General features: G+C 44.5%; 1 long non-coding RNA gene across 1 annotated transcript; it reads right to left on the reverse strand.

Annotated features, from left to right (window-relative positions):
• Positions 1-3,373: 3,373 nt before the first annotated feature.
• Positions 3,374-14,988, reverse strand: LOC144587154 (uncharacterized). Its single transcript, XR_013542357.1, has 2 exons — positions 7,272-14,988; positions 3,374-6,428 (listed from the first exon to the last, which is right to left on the reverse strand). It is a non-coding gene; the product is annotated as an uncharacterized LOC144587154 (long non-coding RNA).
• Positions 14,989-19,067: the final 4,079 nt, after the last annotated feature.

Consider the following 19,067-nt stretch of genomic DNA (forward strand, 5'->3'; position numbering starts at 1 on the left):
TAGAGCCATGTTGTCCTCAAGAGACAAGAATCTGAAAAACAGCAGAGGCTCGCTGTCAGCATAACCAAAAAAGAGAGAGGAAAAGACCCCAGAAGACATTTCCCCAAGCAAGAGATCCAGGGTGGGAAAGTTCATTCTAACTTGCTGCTTATGCTGCATTTGTGTCTCTCCACCGAAATCACCAGCAGGGCTGGCAATTGATAACAACTCCAAAGAGAGAAAAGAGTCAGAGGCATAACACCATTACCAGGTGAAGTATTCTAACAGTTTGGGGTCTGAAATAGGTGGCAGGGAAGGCCAGGGTGTCCTCTGGAGGTGGATGCAGCTTTCTGGGGGGGGGGTTAGACCGGGCCTACCAGGGAAGACCAAAGACCTTTCGTCAGATAAAACAACTGGGGTCAGGAACCCAAGGGTTTTATACTTCATCTGTTGCAGCTGCGTCTATAGCCCGCCAAGGGAATCACCAGGGAACAAGAACGGTGAACGATCCGGAGCCGCCCCGCCTCTCCTTCCTCCTCCTGCACCGACAAAGAAGTTCCCTGACTGCCCGCAATATTTTTCTCTGGGCTTGAGGTGGGGCTGCGATTCCCAGAGTCCTTTGAGGCAGCTCAAATGATACCAACATCAGGTAAAGTATTCTGTTTGAGGACTGAAATAGGTGGCAGGGAAGGCCATGGAGTCCTCTGGAGGCGGAGGCGGCTTTCCCAGGGGGTTAGACAGGGCCTACCAGGAGTTCCGTTGGCAAGTAGATTCAAATTTTTTTTGCCTGAGCTGTTCGTTTCTTGGAGAACTTTTCAAATACTTGAAAATCAGTCATGCAGAGGAGAGGCATGATCTGTTCTTGATCATCCCAGAGTGCAGGACACGTTATCATAGGCTCAAACTACAGGAAGCTGGATTTAGGCTGAATATAAAGAAAAACCTCTAAACTGTTAGACCAGTACAACAATGGAACCAATTACCTTGACAGGTGGTGAGTGCTCCCATTTTGGAGGCATTCAAGAGAAAATTGGACAACTGTGTGTCAGATCTGTTTTGATTTGGATTACATCATTGAGCAGGGGGTTGGACTCCATGGCCTTCCAACTCAATTATTTTATGATTCTATGAATTTCACAATTACGTGCATCATCTTTCAAGGTGATTTTTCGTTAATGTTTTGCTCCAGAGGTGTTCACTCTGAATGTGCCTATATTATTATTATTATTATGGGAGGCTTTGGGAATTTCAGCTCCTTCTAGTGTATTCTATTTGCATGAGTAGGTGTGTGAGTTCAGCTGGCTGTGAGCGGATATCAGCATTTCGGTAAGGAAGCAATTTGTATGGGTATGCATAACACACTATAGAAGTAAAGTTTCTGATTCAGAAAGCACAGTAGGACCCCCATATCTGCAGGGGAATGATTACACGCCCCCCTTGCAGATGCTGAAAACTCTGGATAATCGTGAACACTATACCTAGCATGGTTAAAAAATAAAATAAAATCCAAGTATATGTATTTTCACCTGCATCACTAGAACCGGTCAACTGAGGGACCCAGAGACCATGCTATACACTCTTCAACAACAATGATTGTGAATGACTTCCATCAAGGTCCGGTCCGATGGTCAAGCAGTCCCCAAACAATAGCATCCCAAAACAACAGTTGCTTCCTGCACTGATTTCGCACAGGAGCCACACCTATTTGGATCATAAAACCAATCCCCTATGGTACGGGTCCCCAACTTATTTCACCCCACGGACTGGCTGGGGAAGGCGGGGCACGCCCCCAAGATCGTGGGCATGTGTGAACAATAGAGTGCGAATGAGCGAACGATGGCGCAGCGCTTATGCACGTTTGCTCACTTGTGCGCATGTGCAAACAGCGGCGTGGCACTCACACGGGCGCATGCAGCATGTGCAAATCAGATGTGTGGGGCAAGTGCGTGCACGGGTGTGGTGAGAAGTCTGTTTCCGCAGCCCGGTTTGGCTCAGGCCACTGACTAGCACTGGGGGTTGGGGAACTCTGCTTTAAAGGAAAAGTTGGGAGATATCCCTCTTTGCCTTCACCTCATCCTCCACAAGGAGAATGGGAGGCTTCAGTTTTTTTAAAAAAATATTCTAGGGAGCATAACTAGCGGCTAAGCCAAATGACAGCAAGCTATCAGTTTTAGTTCCGTCTCAGCAATCTCACATGCCAAAACCAAACTGAAACAGAGTAATCCTACATGCACTGAAAAAAACAGTAGCCTGTGGTAGGGACCCAAAAAGGTGTCGATAGGCGTGGATATAGGATAGACTGGTTCAAAATTGCTTCTAAGTCATGTGATCACTGGAAAGAGGAGTGAACCAGCCCATTCCCAAACCACAGGACAAAGTACTGTCCAATTAGAATGTATTTTTCATAAGCTTTTGTGTGCCCAAGAACATTTCTTTCATATGTTAGTCTTAAAGATGCCACAAGACTACTAGTTTCCCTTGTGCTATAACTAACTAGCATGTCTAGTTTACGGATACGAAACTATAACTTTACATTCCCCACTCCACCCCCAAGTATACAGTTTTAAAGAGAAGGAGCCCTCGGAAATATTCTTCCCAAGCCTGGTGCTCTCCAGGGGGATAAAATCATCATCCTTCTCAAGTGGCATGGTGGGTGCTAGGCTGAAGAAGACGGCCCTCAAATGATGCCTGCAAGTGGATCTTCAACAGCACCTCGGGAGTAACCAGGGTTTGTTGATGGTTACCAGGATAAGGCAAGGACAGCTTTGGCCAAGTCAGGAAGGGGCTAAATTCCAGAACTGAAACAGTGTCAAAACCATAATTTATCACAGGTTGCAAGGAAAAAGCTGTTTGGTTGAACCACTGGAAGGAAGGAAGGAAGGAAGGAAGGAAGGAAGGAAGGAAGGAAGGAAGGAAGGAAGGAAGGAAGGAAGGAAGGAAGGAAGGAAGGAAGGAAGGAAGGAAGGAAGGAAGGAAGGAAGGACTGTTGGTATATATAATTGTACAACTGTGTGTGTGTGTGTGTGTGCCGTATGTGTGTGTGTGCGCGCGCGTGCGTGCATGGGAAGGACTAGAATTTCCTATTTGCATAGTGAAGCATTCAAACCAATCAGAATGTGTCTGGCATCAGCCAGACAGATAAAGCAGGTGTCAATGGTCTCTCAGATAGCGACAAACACATGATAGGGACAAATACGTGACTGATGTTAGCTGATAGGGCTAAATACATCAGATAAGGCTGACAGGATTTGATAGAGCCAGACAGGGTTAAATGTTCAATGGTGTTAGGATGTGAGAGTTACTTGCTTATTAGAAAAACTATGTCTGTCAAGTTTTAACGATGATATACTAATATAACTAAGCCACGTGCAAGTACATGTATAACAAGTAGCAATATGTCTAAGCACTATGAGTTTATTCTCTTTGACGTGTGTTCTAAACAGTAAATCTTATTTAATGTTTTTTAACAAAGACCAGGCGATTATTTATTATCAATTACTAGCGCAAATACATACAAGGGAGAATATCAGCATTTGCTCTGTAGGTGATTTTTTTTAAAATCATAAAACTTGAAACTGCTGTGCTGCAGACTCTGTTAGTTCTTTATTACAGCCCAGATCAACGCGGACATGCTCGCCCAATGTTCAGGAGCCCAGAACAAAGGACATCTTGATAAAGGCTGTTATCAGCTTGCCACCCTCCCTTTAGTCTCCCCTGCATGGTTTCCAAGCGCTCCTCTAGCTTCACACACCTCAGGCACACCTTCCAGCAGAGAGGCAGAATTACTAGGAACCCTTGTGGGAAATCTGTGCTGGCATGGTGTCTGCTTCTTCGTGCTCTCTTAGCATGATCGATTCTGGTTCGGCACCTGCGTGGAGCCTCTAGAATAGAAAATGCCATCCTCCCTCTCCAGTTCTTTTTTGCTACAGCAGCAGAATCATTCTGCATTAAGGTTTTCATGGGAGACATTTTGAGTTGTTTGTTCTCTCTTCTCTTTTTTAAAAGCCTTCTTTTCTTAAGTGCAGCTTTTTGGTAGTTTCCTAACTTTCTTCTGTGTCTTCGGACTTTCCCTCACAACCTCACTCTGGGGTTGATTTCTGGGAGTAAGGTACCACCACCCAACTGATGGTCATTCTTGGTGTCTTTTTTTTTTTTGCCTGGGAAAGGGACCCCCTCAATGGCACCTCACTGCCATCACTGGTCTCGCTTGTACATGCTTGTCCAGACTTTGGACATTTTTGTATTGATACAAAAATTTCGCATCAAGAGCCTGGTGAGGATTTGTCCAAGGAAACTGGACAAGCTTGGGCCTTGTTCTATGCCAGTGGCTTCATGTTAGTCGCAGTCCTCTGCTTCCAAGCATCTCTTCAGCTCCACTTTCAACATTGACTCTAACTGTAAATGTCTAAAGTCAAGTCAGTCTCTGAGCGTTCAGCCTGGAGGCAGGCGTTACATCACGGCCTCTCCCAATTTGAAGAGACCCTTGTCCAGCAGGCCAAGGCAAAGAGGAAGTCACAAAAGCAGCAAAACCAGGGAGCTGGACAGGGGACAGATTGGATTTGTCTTCAGTGTGGAAGACATTGTCACTCTCAAATTGGCCTCCTCAGCCACACTAGACGCTGTTCCAAGTCCTCCATACAGAGCACATTACCATAGTCTTTCGAGACTGAAGGATGCCTACTACTTGATACCAATATAGCCATTGTAGCATCGTTCGGGTTTGTCTTGATCCAGTTTGTTCAACCACCCCCATGCATTATGTGCCACCTGTTGCTTTCACCTTGAGCTGGGAAGACCAGTGTGGACAGATTTCACACTAACCACTCAGGCTGAAGTCCAGGGGGAAAAAATAGCTCAACCTTCTCATGCAAATTCAGGAATGCTTGTTTTGTCCATGTCTATGTCATGTGTTTCACACACACTTCTAATACCACTGATACCAGTGTCTTCAATCCAACCTACCCAGGTATTGATGTCATCCATGCAGGATGAAGTGAAGGGCAGGGTCAACAGAGTCAGGGCTAGGAGGTCACTATAAAAAAAAGCAGGCATTCCTCACCCCTGGAGTTCATGCTGCAGAAACAGGAAACTGAAGACTCTGAACATTAAGATTGTGGACATCAATGAGCATGAAGGAAAGCAATATTTTGGAACCACCGTCTCTTCTACTAGTAACAACACCCGCTACTCAGAGAACAAAGTCATTTTATAATCATGATCATAATGTGGGGGAAGCCACATAGCCAATCATCCTCATCAAGAATTTTTTTAATTATTATTTTAATTTTTTTTTCATTTGAAACTCTGCAGTTCAATGTATATCTGGCTGATTTGGGTTCCTCTGAGGAGAGGTGGGGAATAAATCAAAGGCATAAATATCAATTGCTCAGAAGGATATCACTTGTTCAGCAGTGGTTCTTCCATGAAAGGCAGAGAACTGTCAAGAAGAAAAATACTGAACATAAAAGTAGAGAGACATTCCTGAAAGAAAAATTGTAAATAATCCACAATTTTCTGGTTATTCCCTAGCAGAGATTATTCCCGACCGCCTTCAGCCACTAAAGCTGGGTTCACAAGGGTGGTGACCTTTTGTATCCAGCTTGATCTCTCCATTGGTACTTCTCTTTGTCAACAAAAGGCAGGTTTTGTTTTGATTGTTTTAACTGGAACATCTTGTGCCCACCTGTTCAAATTTGCATCCTAGTAAAATCTTTGTCTGGTACATTCTTTGTTCTGGCAATCCCAGATACTCTCTTCTTAAGCAAACATGTGAGAGGGTTTATTGCTCGAGATAAGCTAAGGAAAAATTCCATAATAAAGATCCAGATCTAGCAAAGGGACTGGTATACAGTATATTCCAAGGCATGAACACTTTGCTACTGTTCTTTTTCTGCATACACATGACTCAAATACTCTGTCCTGTATTTAAAAAAAAAAAAAATCACCCAAGGTGACCTTTTAGCTATTTCAGCTTCACTTCTAAAACCAGTTAGCAGCTTTACTTTTTGAAAGGCTTCCCCTGCGTAAATGGCTCAAATCCTGTGGCACGCTAATGCAAATGGTGTAAACTTTGGAAGCAGATCGCTGTGCATTAAGAAATCTATTTTAATCATGCTGCTGTGTGTCTTTGTTGTGAACCACCCAGAGTGGCCCTGGGCCAGATGGGTGGTATAAAAATGAAGCAAAGAAATAAAATAAATGAATAATAAAACTCCATCAATATTACCTGTTGCAGATTGACTGTGTGGCTCAGATTTATGGAGACTTCTTTCACTTACGGTAACTCTCCTCTAATGGCTGCACTGTTTGAATAACCGCACAACAGGATTTCAGCCTTCATTTGAGGAGGTCTTAGCGTTGAACTGTAGTTCTGAAGCCTGGCTGTTTAGCCTTCGATTGTAAAGGTAAAGGTCTGAGTCACATGAAAGATCAACCAGGGGAGTCAGCACCTATTTGATGAGAATTAAAGGCTCAGCAACACACAGTTCCTAAGTTGCTCTACGAATATGAGACCTAGCAGGGCAACTACCACGTCAGTATTGCATATACAGCACTGAAGTCTAACAGCCGCTTCTGACAGTGATCATCCATAAACCAGGATTGTCTCCACTTCCAAATCAGGGCTAGCCTCAGGAGGCAAACGATTAGCTTCATCTAAAACAATCTAGAATGGTGAGGCCAACAGGCACTCCAAGACATTATTAAGAGAGGGAACGAGAGAAAGAAATGCAAATGTATGTAGAGCTGTGTGGGAGCCACCAACAAGCTTCCTTTACAATAAGTGAACCCTAACCCTCTTTCGTAGGGACGTGGTGGCACTGTGGGTTAAACCACAGAAGCCTAGCAGTTCAATAGCATGCAAATGCGAGTAGATAAATAGGGACCACCTTAGTGGGAAGGTAACGGCGTTCCATGTCTAGTCGCGCTGGCCATGTGACCACGGAAACTATCTTCGGACAAATGCTGGCTCTACGGCTTGGAAACGGAGATGAGCACCGCGCCCTAGAGTCAGACATGCCTGGACTAAATGTTAGGGGGAACCATTACCTTTACCTAACCCTCTTTCAAGAAAACATCAGTTTCAGTTATCCAAAAATACATTTTCTTTATTTGATCCTGGCCTCTAGGACTCTACTGTCCTCTTGCAGGTAAACAGGTGCCCCTTTGCCTTGCAGCTGGCCAGAGAAGGACATTCAGCTCTTTTGCCAATACAGCTATGTCTGAAGCAAAGGTAGGGTAGCTTTACTTGTGCAAACGATTCTCAGGAGCATCCCACAAACCATTCAGCATACCTTTCCACTGCTGGAGGTTGAACTCAGAGGCTGGCACTTGTCCAGAAGAAAGGCTTCTTAAGGAATGTAGCATAACAGGAGCCAGTGTGATATCTGGGGGTGAATCTCGGCCCATTAACAACTTCTCATTAATTCACCCACAAATAGTTTCCAGGAATGCCCGAGTTTTTGTAAGGCTTTTAGTTGAAAGAAGACAGGGAATACCACAGCTGGTGTTAGAGCCAGAGGATATAACGTATAATTTTTAATCTTCATGTTTCTTGTTCATTTTGCAGTCCCCAAACCTTAACCTCACCTCTGCCAAAGTCTTAGATCTCAGCAGCGCTTCCATGGCTGGGCCGTAAAAAAGCTGCCTCGGGAGACAGCTGAGCCCGGTCCAAGCAGTGGGAGCTGTTGCCTCTCTGGGCATGCCTTTCTCTCTGCTGGGAACCCAGACCCGCCCCTTCCCTTTGCCTGGTGTTCTGTCAAGGCATCAGCCCGACATGTGAGCTGCTGCTGTTCCTGCTGCTGCATGTTTTGGCCCAGAGGCAGAAAACCGCTCTATCCATTGGCACATTCTGTTCCAGGGCAGCCCTTCAACATGAAGGATGGGAGGTGGATGGGACAGGCCAGTTACGCAAATACCCTCCTGCCCGGCTCACATTTCACTGTCTTCCTGCCAAGTTAAGAGACAAAAGAGAGTCAGTGAGCTAGCAGAGCATGGAAACAAGGCGAGAGAAGAGCCCTAGCCAGGTATGGCTGCATCGCAGTATGAGAACAAGACTCTCCTGTCATGAAATGTAATTCCTTGCTACACAGAAAGGCTTGGTGTAACTGCCTCCTCCTTGGTGCCCTAGATGGGACACAACATGTTTATCACTACCTCCAAAGGAGTGGTCTCCCTCTACCCCCATGTCATAGAACCATAGGATAATGGAGTTGGAGGGTCCTTCCAACTCCCTGCTCAATGTCCTCCTGCAAATGAGATGTTATGTCTCTTATCCACCATGCATTAGCCAGCTGTGGTGTTTTGACATGCTAAGACCTATTTTTGAGACACTAGGTGTGTTTCTCCCATCCCCTGCTGTTCTCCCCTACCTGCCAGATTCCTATCAAGGATCAATAGAATGCCTATGAACCTAAACATATCAAAGTCCTTTCTCCTTCTGGAACCTTTGATCCTTTGGTAGATTGATCTGCAAGATATAATATGCAAATGTTGAGCTCTGCTCCTTGACATAATACTGGTACCAGCACAATGTTGCAACGTATGTATTATATCAGTGTCAGGGATCTGGGCATTGTCTTGCTTGCAAAGGGAGGTTTTTGCAACCGTGCTGCTAGACCCCTATATTTACTTTGTAGAAGCAAAACCAGGTGTATGTATGCGGCCATCAAAGCATCTTTAACATAAAAGACAAAATGTGAAAATGCACTTTCATCTCTTCTCTAAAACGTTGGTGGATCAGCCTACCTGTGTGAGAGTTACAAAGCAAGAGAGTATCCCAAGGTTCCAAATGCACAACGACAAACCAAAGAGGGATATTCTCAAAGAGTACTTCATAGGAGGGGAAGTGGATTTTACAAGAAACTGCCTTGCGGGCACCGTTACACAGACACACCTGCGTTTCATAGAGCAACAAAAGCATTATTGTTTTTCCTTAAGTGAAAAGGACCATGTTTTCATTGCTGGGGAAATGCTGTATCCCTGCAACCGCAAGCACAGCCTCAAGGGAAGACTGTGGACCAAGAGCCATAAAGGACAAGGGAAGGAACATTTATGTATTCTCGAAGGAATATTTGTTTGTCAGAAAGCTGATCATCCAGAAAAGGCAGCAAGGCGAGTGAGGCTGGCCACCAGTCTAGTGATACCCACTGAGGATGGCATATTATAAAGGAACATCTTCACTCACTGTATTTACTTGATAGGTGACCTATAGTGGCAGGAATTCAGAAATTTGGATGTAAGGTTCCTTGCTCCCATTTTACTCTAATCCAAAAAGTTATATTTCACTGCTGATGAGAGGTACGTTTATGACCAGATGACATGCTCAAGAGCAACCTTGTGAGTTCTTTGGCTCAGCAGGAACTACACGGAACTCCTTCCCCCCCCCCAACCCCCTGAAGTGTCGGGACACACAAATTGCCACATGATGTGTTAAAGAAAAGATGAAAGGACTTTTATGATCCCGGACCCTCAGCCTGTAATTGGAATGTCTAGCTGCTATTTTTCTATTTCCAAGGGTTTTGTTCCTGGGCCCAAGTTAGCCACAGGCCCTGTGATTATCATCTGGCCTAGCCTGCTGTCACCCTCAGTGATGTATCGTTCGCAGCATTGTGCCCCTCAGAGGTTTTATAATACAACTACGTATTGTCATCCTTAATCACTAACCGTGCTGGGGCTAATGGGACCAGAAAGTCTTCCACCCCCACCCCCAAAAAGGCAGGTACAGTACATGTGTTGTGGAATGTAGTTCATGAAGGTTTTTTTTTTTTTACAAGATGAGGACATGGTCATGGTCCACATGATTCCACCCCACGCTGCTAGTTACCAGCTACGTCATTTTCGAGTAAATCTGCATCCACTTCGAGGTCAAGCAGTGGGCGTGTAGGAACACTTGCTGGAACTGAAATCTGAGTGCAGCTCCTCCTCTCCAGCTCTGAGCGTTTTGTTTCTGTCCAGCCTTGTGAAATTCACTGACAGATTGAGCAATCCCACCTTGCTTTATCTGGCAAGCATTCCACTTCCTTAGTGGAGAATTACCACCATTCTCTGATGATCTTTGCAACAGTTCATGTGCGGAAACGTCTGACAGGTCATTGAGGAAAAAACGGCCGACTGTTTACAGTCAATTCCAGGGATGTTCACTCATTATGTCAGTTAAGTGACATTGTATTTAATAGGGCTGACTCCCTAATAAACATCTGTTTTCACCAATTTCCTCCTTGGAACTCACCACTGGACTGGCAGGGACAGTGACATATATACAGGGCGGCAAACAACAATGATTTGGACAATCACCAATTTGTCTAGGCAAAAAACCCCAAGAGGTTGCCTGTTGCAAAAATTTTTAGGAAAAGCACCAAATTCAACACTGCATTGAAAAGAGTGAAGATGAAAGATAATGCTTAGGCTATTTTCTTCATAGGTACCTCACTTCAGGCCCCTTTCCTAGACAGGTCTGGGAGTAGGGAGGCCTTTTAAAACTGATAATTTCTACAATTCTTCGCAAGCCATACAATTTTGTAACATCACAAAAGCTGCTGGGGGGGAGAGAGGAATGAAATCCGTGTTGAAATCAAATCCCTTACCCCACCCATTTCCTGTGTCATTACCCCTGTCCTGATCCCACCACTTAGCTTATCATAACACTTTAAGTTTTCATTAAAAAAAGAGGAAATGGTATTATTACAATATAACATGATTCTGAATCACAACATAATTGTGACATAACGGGCCCTCTCCCCAGAGGTTATGGAGTGGGTTTTTTAAATTGTTGTGCTAATTTGAGGCTGAAGTGATTATTTAAAGTGTTGGTCTGGTAAAGAAATTGTTAATTTTTTTTTTGTTCCTTTGGTAAAAATTAAACCAAGTGTAAAATATATCTTGGAAGTGGTGGGATGGCTAACTAGCCATGCAGCCAAACTGTGAGGGAATCTAAATCGATTAGTGACAGAATTTGTTGTAAGGTGAGATGGAACAGGGAAGGCTTTAAGGAGGGATTCCGTGGCAGAGCAGGTGCCCTGTTCTTGTCACAGGAACAACTCCAGCGAAAGAGTTAAATTTTGTGTGTGTGTGTGTGGTGTGTGGTGTGTGGTGTGTGGTGTGTGTGTGTGTGTGTGTGTGTGTGTGTGTGTGTGTGTGAGAGAGAGAGAGAGAGAGAGAGAGAGAGAGAGAGAGTGAGTGAGTGAGTGAGTGAAAATGAGTAAGTGAGCAGCCATTAGCTACCATTTCCAGGCAAGAAGTCATTGGAGAATACTGTAGTTGTTTTGTAGCAGTTACCACGAGAAAAGGCATAGGAGTGATGTGAGGTCAGGCCTCAAAAGAGGAATCCTTCTTGAGGCTGGAAAGCCAGGAGGAAGCCACAGCTAGAAGACCTGTGAGACCATGCCCTGGTTGCAAAAATAACCTCTACCAGAAGCGGTTTGGAAATTCAAGGAGGTAACAGTAGAAGCCCAAACTGATTCCCGTATTCCTGTGTAATGAAAGCTGAGGCACATCTGCCATTCTGTGTGATCTTTGGACGAGGAGGAGCTGCAGCTGAGGATCCTCTCATGTCATCTATACCAGTGCTCCCCAACCTTTTTGTCTCCATGGACCAGTTTAGCATGGGAGGGGCCATGGGAGGAGTTGTGTGTGCATGGGAGGGGCCATGGGAGGGGCCGTGCATGTGTGGGAGGGGCGTGCATGCATCTGAACATGCGGGAGGCAGGAGATTTGTCTCCACGGCCCGGTCCTGGCAAGGCCACGGACTGGGACCAATTCACAGACTGGGGGTTGGAGACCCCTGGTCTAGACAATCTACATGTAATATTTCCTGCAGAGTCCTTGAAGGAAGCAGCAAAGAGGGCTCCCAACATCACATGTGCCTTAGACACACTTGTTACGTTGGGAAGATTTTATAAATGCCCATTTCTATATGAACCAAAAAACTTCTCAAAGCTATTGACTGACATAGCAGAGACCTCTGGGAAACAAAAATTAATTGTTACGTTTAACTCCCATCTAACCCTTTCAATCATAACTTTTCTTATTCCTGGTCTTTGCCGCAGATAATCCATAAGGGACCATATTTATATCCTACCCATCTCAAAACAGCAGACCTGGGGAAATCTCAGGTTGCATTCATGCCAGTCCTGCAAGGTAGGTTGAGAGTGACGTCACGATCAAAGCCCCCTAGTAGGTGTGATGGCTGAGCAGAGATTTGAGCCCCAGATTCATCCCTCTGTATTTGACACCCATTATACTAGCCCTCCCCTTGTTAGATTCATACCTTAAACATGGCAAAGGGATTTGGTTCTGTCAGAGAAACCAAGAGCAATGTCATCAAGAGGCTAAAGAGTAATGCCATCAAGAGTCTGAAGCAAGGTAAACCGGAAACCATAAAGCAGGAAATGGAATGTATAAGCATATAGTGAACTAAAGCCGACCACCGGACTGGGATCTTTTCAGTCTGACAACTGCGAAATGTTCTATTCTGGAAATGACAAACTCAGGAGAAAATGGAGTGGCTCTAACACTGAGGCAAGATGTAGCACAGGCAGTTAGAGACTATAATGCAAAGTCTGACAGACTTGGATTAGCCAACTCATGGATTGTGATCAGTTCCTGTTGACAAATGCTTTCTAATGAGCCACTTGCTTCAAGTGCAAGGCAATCAGCCTTAGGATATCAATGTCATAGTTACAACCATGCAAGGACGCCCCATCCCCCCTCCTGCACTTATCCTGAGGAGGAAATCTACCAGCGGCAGGCAGGCCTTGCATCTTCAGAGCAATGCAAACTAGTCTGTGAAATGTAAGCCTGCCTCTGACCTTTCTTACTCAGAAAGGATGATTCATTAACTCTAGCCTGGGAAACGGGGCAGAAGCCATCTTCTTTGCACGTGATGTCCACTCACACACACTTGCAAAGCTGGAGGCCACTGTCTCCGAGGAAAATGTTGAAAGAGACAAGGGGGGTTCATTTTCTGCCTTTGATCCACAGAACAAGCAACAGCTCTGTATTAAGGGGACTTAGAGTAGTAGTGGATGAAGGCATTGATTCCAGTCTTAATACCATTCCACATTGTGGACAGAATCCATATTTAAGCTGAAATATTGGGATTTAATCTGATATTTATTCCACAAAACCTAAATCATCTTAAATTAAAACCCGATTGCTTAACTGAATGATTGATCAGGATTAGAGATGGGCACAAACCGGTTCATCTTGGTTCATCCCAGTTCATCCCAGTTCATAAAGGCAGGAGCACAGGTCTTACTGCTCCCCTCCCCTTCCTCATCAGCTGATCTAAGCCACTCACCAAGCCCAGCTTGCTTGTTTTTTCCACCTTCTCAGCTAATCTCCCAGTCATGAGCAAGAGCACAGACTTTCCGTCCCACCCTTTTGTCTGAGCGGAAGATCAGTTGAAGATGATGGAGGCTGGACCTGGTGACTGAGTCAGAGGAGGCAGGAGAGGGGAGCAGCTGCATCTGTGCTGCTGCCTTTACAAACTGGGATGGACCAATTTGTGCCCATCTCTAATCAGGATGGAGAGAAACATTGCCCATCCGTGGTTACAGCTGCTCTAGTCAGATGACCATCGAGGCCACCTTTCCCTTCCTGGAAGCCCATTGTGAGGATTCTCTTCGGTTGTTGCAAAAGTTGTTGTCACACTTATTGGTTCTTTGTGTATTCACCAGGTTTTGTGTGGATGCTGGTGTAATGCTTGTTTACTGACGTTGCCTGTGCTAGGGCTACATAGTGTGTGTTTGAGGAGATGAGGAAATGGGCTTCAGTGAGAGGTCATCTTGGGAGGCAGAGATGGACAGGTTTAGACACTGTTTCCATCCTCTGGTTCTACCTCCAAACTTCAGGCAATCAGGTTACTCTTCTAACATGCCTTCTTTTCTGGGTCTGTTGTTGCTGAATGCTTTTTCAGTTCACCGCAGGGCTCTGTTGATTTAATCATGGATGAAAGTGCTGCCATGTATTCGTAAGTCCTGGGTAGACCCATCCGGCTGGAGTTGATCTAATCCAATTTTGTGTTAACACCTGCATAGGCTAGAGAGGAGAGGGGGGGAGCAGATTCTGTGGTTCATAGGAGCTCCATCTCCCTCACAAGAAAGTTCTCCATCTTGGAGTAACAGTTATGGAGTCAGCAGTTAAGAGTCTGAGTGAAGTGTAACCAATCAATGTATTCTTGAGGGCAGTAACCAGTCAGTTAGTCAAAATAATAAAAGTTAACCAGTCGAAATCTCAAACTATGTAACGGGCAAATATGTTTTGTTTGTTATTCTGAAACACGTGAAGATTTGTGAAAAAAAGAGAAGCATTTTTAAAATTCTTTCTCAACACCAGAGTCTTTGACTAAATTTATTGAGGCTGTGTTATGCCACTTGAGGTAAAGCTAACAAACAATAAAGTGTGGTGTATTTGAGGGAGATTTGTAATTATTATAATAATCCGCTCTGTAGGTCCCTGTTTGGGTTGTTCTCTGCTATGTAGCTGTAGGTTTTAAGCCAGCACTTTCTACACTCTGCCAAAAGATGGACTGGTTTGTTATAAGGCAGGTTTCTACCTTCACAGATTAGCTTAATTAAGCCCTCAGGCTAGAGAGCAATGATTTAGGAGATAAGATTCCAAAGGGTCCCACCATGAGCCAGCTCCAGGCAGTTAGGGCCCTGCTATTTGCATGCTCCAGAACCACTTGGAAACTCACTTTATTACTCAAACTAATATCACACCTTGCCCTTGTGTGCACTTTTGGGGGGGGGGCAAGAGAGTGGTTAGGAAAGTGGGTTGTGTAGAGAGTGGCCAAGTGAGAATTCTGGGAGAACAAAGAGAGCAGGAAAGGGCTGTGCAGGAAGATTCTCTGTTAGCTCAACATGTATGCAACCTAAGGATTGTCTGATGCTGAACGAGCAGGCAAAGGTTCTGCCTCCAAGGCAGTGTTGAGGAGTGGAAGGTCACTTGGAGGACTTCTTCTTGGAACAGGTCGTGCCAGTGCAATAACTCAAGTGACTGTCTGTTATTACAAACAAAACATCCCTAAGACGCTTTAAGCCTAAATTGGCAAGCAAAATCTGTGAATGCTGTTTAACGTGCAAAAGGAAGGAATTTGGAATCCTATTAGCAGTTCTTCTATGCAAGGGAAAGTTGAAGAGTTTAATCAGTTACTAGTTGTTTTAAAAGATGGCAGGTGAACAATCACCTATTGTCAAAATACTGTACAGTGGTGCCTCGCTTAACGAGTGCACCGTACAACGAAGAATCCGTATAGCGATCCCTTTTTGGGGATCGCTATACGGAGCTGCCCCAATCGCCGCACTCGCTTTGCGACGATTGGGGCGTCCGGCGGCAATTTTGGAGCCGCCGATCAGCTGATCGGTGGCTCCAAAATGGCCACCGGATGACCCGAAAGGGCCCCTGTCAGTGTTTTCGCGCCCTCCCCTTGCTTACCGAGGTCGCGAAAACGCTGCGGGGGGCCATTTCAGGTCATCCGCGCGACCTCGGTAAGCAAGGGGAGGGCGCGAAAACACTGACGGGGGCCATTTCGGGTCATCCGGCGGCCATTTTGGAGCCGCCGATCAGCTGATCGGCGGCTCCAAAATGGCCGCCGGACCGCGAAAACATCGCTGGAGGGGTAAGTTTTGGCGCCTATTGGAACGCATTAAACTAAGTTTAATGCGTTCCAATAGGCTTTTCCTGCCCCGTACAGCAATGTTTTCGCATAGCGAAGGTTAATCCGGAACGGATTAACCTCGCTATACGGGGCACCACTGTACCATAATTTCCATGTATATAAGACACCCCATGTATAAGATGCCCCCCCAATTTTCTAACCAAAAATTCAGAAACCAATATATTAAACATGAGAAAGGAACACTTTTTAAATAATTAGGCAACATTTACATTCCAGTACTATGATATTATGCATCATACTTAGCTGAGCAATCACTTTATTCAGCCTCATTTGCATAACTCATTACTTTCAGTTTGCAGAGTAAGACATTCACTTATTTTCTTTTTTATTTTCTGACATCTTTATGGGCTCAGTGATCTTACCAATCACTGTCGCACTGCCTACTACACCCTCTTCTGCACATCAGATTACGTCATTTACAAAAGGCTCCTCATTGGAGGAAGCCTGTTTGCAGAGACAATCTATCTGCAGTTTTGCTTGTGGTTTTCTCCTTGGCTTACTTCCATATATAAGATGACCCTCAATTTTTAGTCTAACAATTTTAGGAAAAAGTAGCTTCTTATATACAGAAAAATATGATATTCCTTGCACAAAGGAGGTGACCTTTGACAGAAATATGGCTGTTTTACGACCCCAAAAAAGGCTTCCATAACATAGCTCATATATATGAAACAGTAGCCAGAAATCTAAACCATAGGCAACTTATTTGTATCACATAAAACAGAATGCTATTTTTGCAAAGGTAGGTCACAAATTCTGCAGCAACACACAGAGGGAGGCATAAAAGACCAGCTTACAAAGAGATAGGTGTTGGGAATGAAACGATCCAAAATGAAGCAAGAGATAGTGCTGGAAGATGAGACTGCCAGGTCATACTGGGGAAGAGCAAAGGACAGGTACAAATAGCTCTGTTGCTAATGGAGCAACTAGATTAAAGCCAAAAAGACGTGTAGTGGCTGATTTGCACAGAAGTGGAAGAAGAGTCCAATGGTGCACAACACATACAATCGGAACATGGGATGTGAGAAGTCTGAAGCAAGGTAAACCAGAAACCATAAAGCAAGAAATAGAATGTATAAGGATTGCAGTGCTTGGTGTTAGTGAACTAAAGTGGACCACAGGATTGAGATTTTTTCAGTCTGACAACTGCAAAGTGTTCCACTCTGGAAGTGACAGAGCTGGGCTTTCCTGGGGAGTAGGCCGGGCCTAACGGGGGAAGCCCTCCCGTGGTAGGCCCAGTCTACCAGGCTTTCCCAGGCAGTAGACTGGGCCTACGAGGAGAAGCCCTCCCCTGGTAGGCCCGGTCCACCCTGTGAAAGCCTGTGTCGGCAGGGGTGGGGGACCTCTGAGAGGCCTCTTACAGTGGCGAGGAAGCCCTCAGAGGCCTCGGGCAGCAGCAATTGTAGCAGCAGGGGACCCCTGGAAGGCGTCGGACAGGTAAGGTGTTTAATTTTTTGTGTGGGGGGTATTTTTTTCTTAGGCTGTATGGATTGCAGGGTTTTCAATGCATTCCTATGGGAAATGGACCCTCGACCTACGGAATTTTCGACCTGTGGCCACCGTTCCAGTACGCATTAATTCTGTAGGTCAAGGGTCCACTGTATCAGGTTTATGTGTAAACATTATGGTCAGCAGCTTCCCCCTTTCCGAGATTTGAGGGCTGAATTCTGAACTGGGGAGATGGACCCATGCATAGTCCTGGTATCAACTGCAGAATGTATATTTGTGTGTGTGTGTGTGTGTGTGAGAGAGAGAGAGAGAGAGAGAGAGAGAGACAGACAGACAGACAGGCAGGCAGGCAGGCAGACAGAGAGAATGGGTCTGATGTTAACTGGGAGAGGGAAGGAGCTGATCACCCAAGTGTTAAAGCCACCAGGTATATTAAAAAGTCAAACTTTCTCCTCCTTAGTAATCGTCATTGTGAAGTTCACTCCTCTGCCTAGAGACCAGAAGAAGCACGGCAGTTCTCTGAGCCCTCAGGCAGTGTTCTGAGACCTGGTAACCCTGTTGGATGTAGACAGATACAGTGGTGCCTCACTTAGCGATTGCTTCGTTTAACGATGAAATCGCTTAGTGATGACTTTTTCGGAGCAATCTTGCGCTCCGTTTAACGATGGTTCCTACGGGCGATTTTCGCATAGCGATGTTTGGGACCATGCTTCGCATAGAGATGTCAGTTTGGGTCCTCCTGTTTCGCTTAATGATGGTTTTGACAGCCTCATATTGGCTGTTTTTTAAATGTTTAAAAATGTTTAAAAAATGTTTAGAATGCTTGAAATCATAAGAGCACTTAATAAACCCTTTGTTAAACTAATTTGACTTTGTTCCAACTCTTTTTAAATTTGTTGTAATTTTTTCCCCCATTGAGATGTATTGAATAGGTTTCAATGCATTTCATTTGAGGAACCATGTTTTGCTTAGTGATGTTTCCTATGGCGATTTTCGCTTAAGGATGGCAATCCGTTCCCATTGGAATGGATTATCGGGTTTTCAATGCATTTCTGTGGGAAACCATGTTTTGCTTAGTGATGAAATCGTTTAACAGCGATTTTTTGGGAACCAATTATCATTGTTAAATGAGGAACCACTGTATGAACCTTTAGTTGACATACATCCTGTGTGTTTATTGAAGCAGGCATATTTCAAAGCAGGTGTGGGAAAAGCACATCCCATTCAGGTGCTGCTGGACCACCACCCCTATACAGTGTTACAGTGCAACAGCATCCAGATGGCCATGCTTTGCCTGCTTCCGTTGCACAAACAGAACATACCCCTTTTTCACTTTTGTTTAAGAACATTCTCCTTTTTTGTTTTCCTAATTGCACTTTAATAATTTGTGAATGGCATGGCAATAATGGCAAAGATATTAAATAGTTTTATGGGGAAATATACTGAAAAAGATCAAAAGGGATTTATACAAGGTAGACAAATGTCAGATTTAATGAGAAGGGTACTTAATTTAATGTACCTAGCTAAAGAAACTAAATCTAAAGCCGGAGTAATATTGTTAGACATATTTAAAGCATTTGATTCAGTGGAATGGGGTTCATTAAAGATATTATTTAAATATTTACGGTTTGGACCCAATTTTAGGCAGATAATCCACCAGCTGTATTCACAGAATGCAGCCAGAGTTATAGTTAATGATGGTATAACTGAGACAACGTACTTAGACCGAGGTAGAAGACAAGGTTGCCCCTTATCTCCAGTATTATTTACAATGATAATTGAATTATTGGTGCAGATAATTAGAGATGATAAACAGAGTAGAGGGATAGACAACAAAGAAAATGGTAAGATAAACTTGTTTGCTGATGACACATTATTAAAGGTTAAAAATCCAGTTGAAACAATAGAAAGGCTTAAACTACATTTGAAGGAATTTGAGAGTATAACTGGGTTAAGGGTA

This window comes from Pogona vitticeps, chromosome 2 (assembly GCF_051106095.1).
Source record: "Pogona vitticeps strain Pit_001003342236 chromosome 2, PviZW2.1, whole genome shotgun sequence".
Classification (NCBI taxonomy): domain Eukaryota; kingdom Metazoa; phylum Chordata; class Lepidosauria; order Squamata; family Agamidae; genus Pogona; species Pogona vitticeps.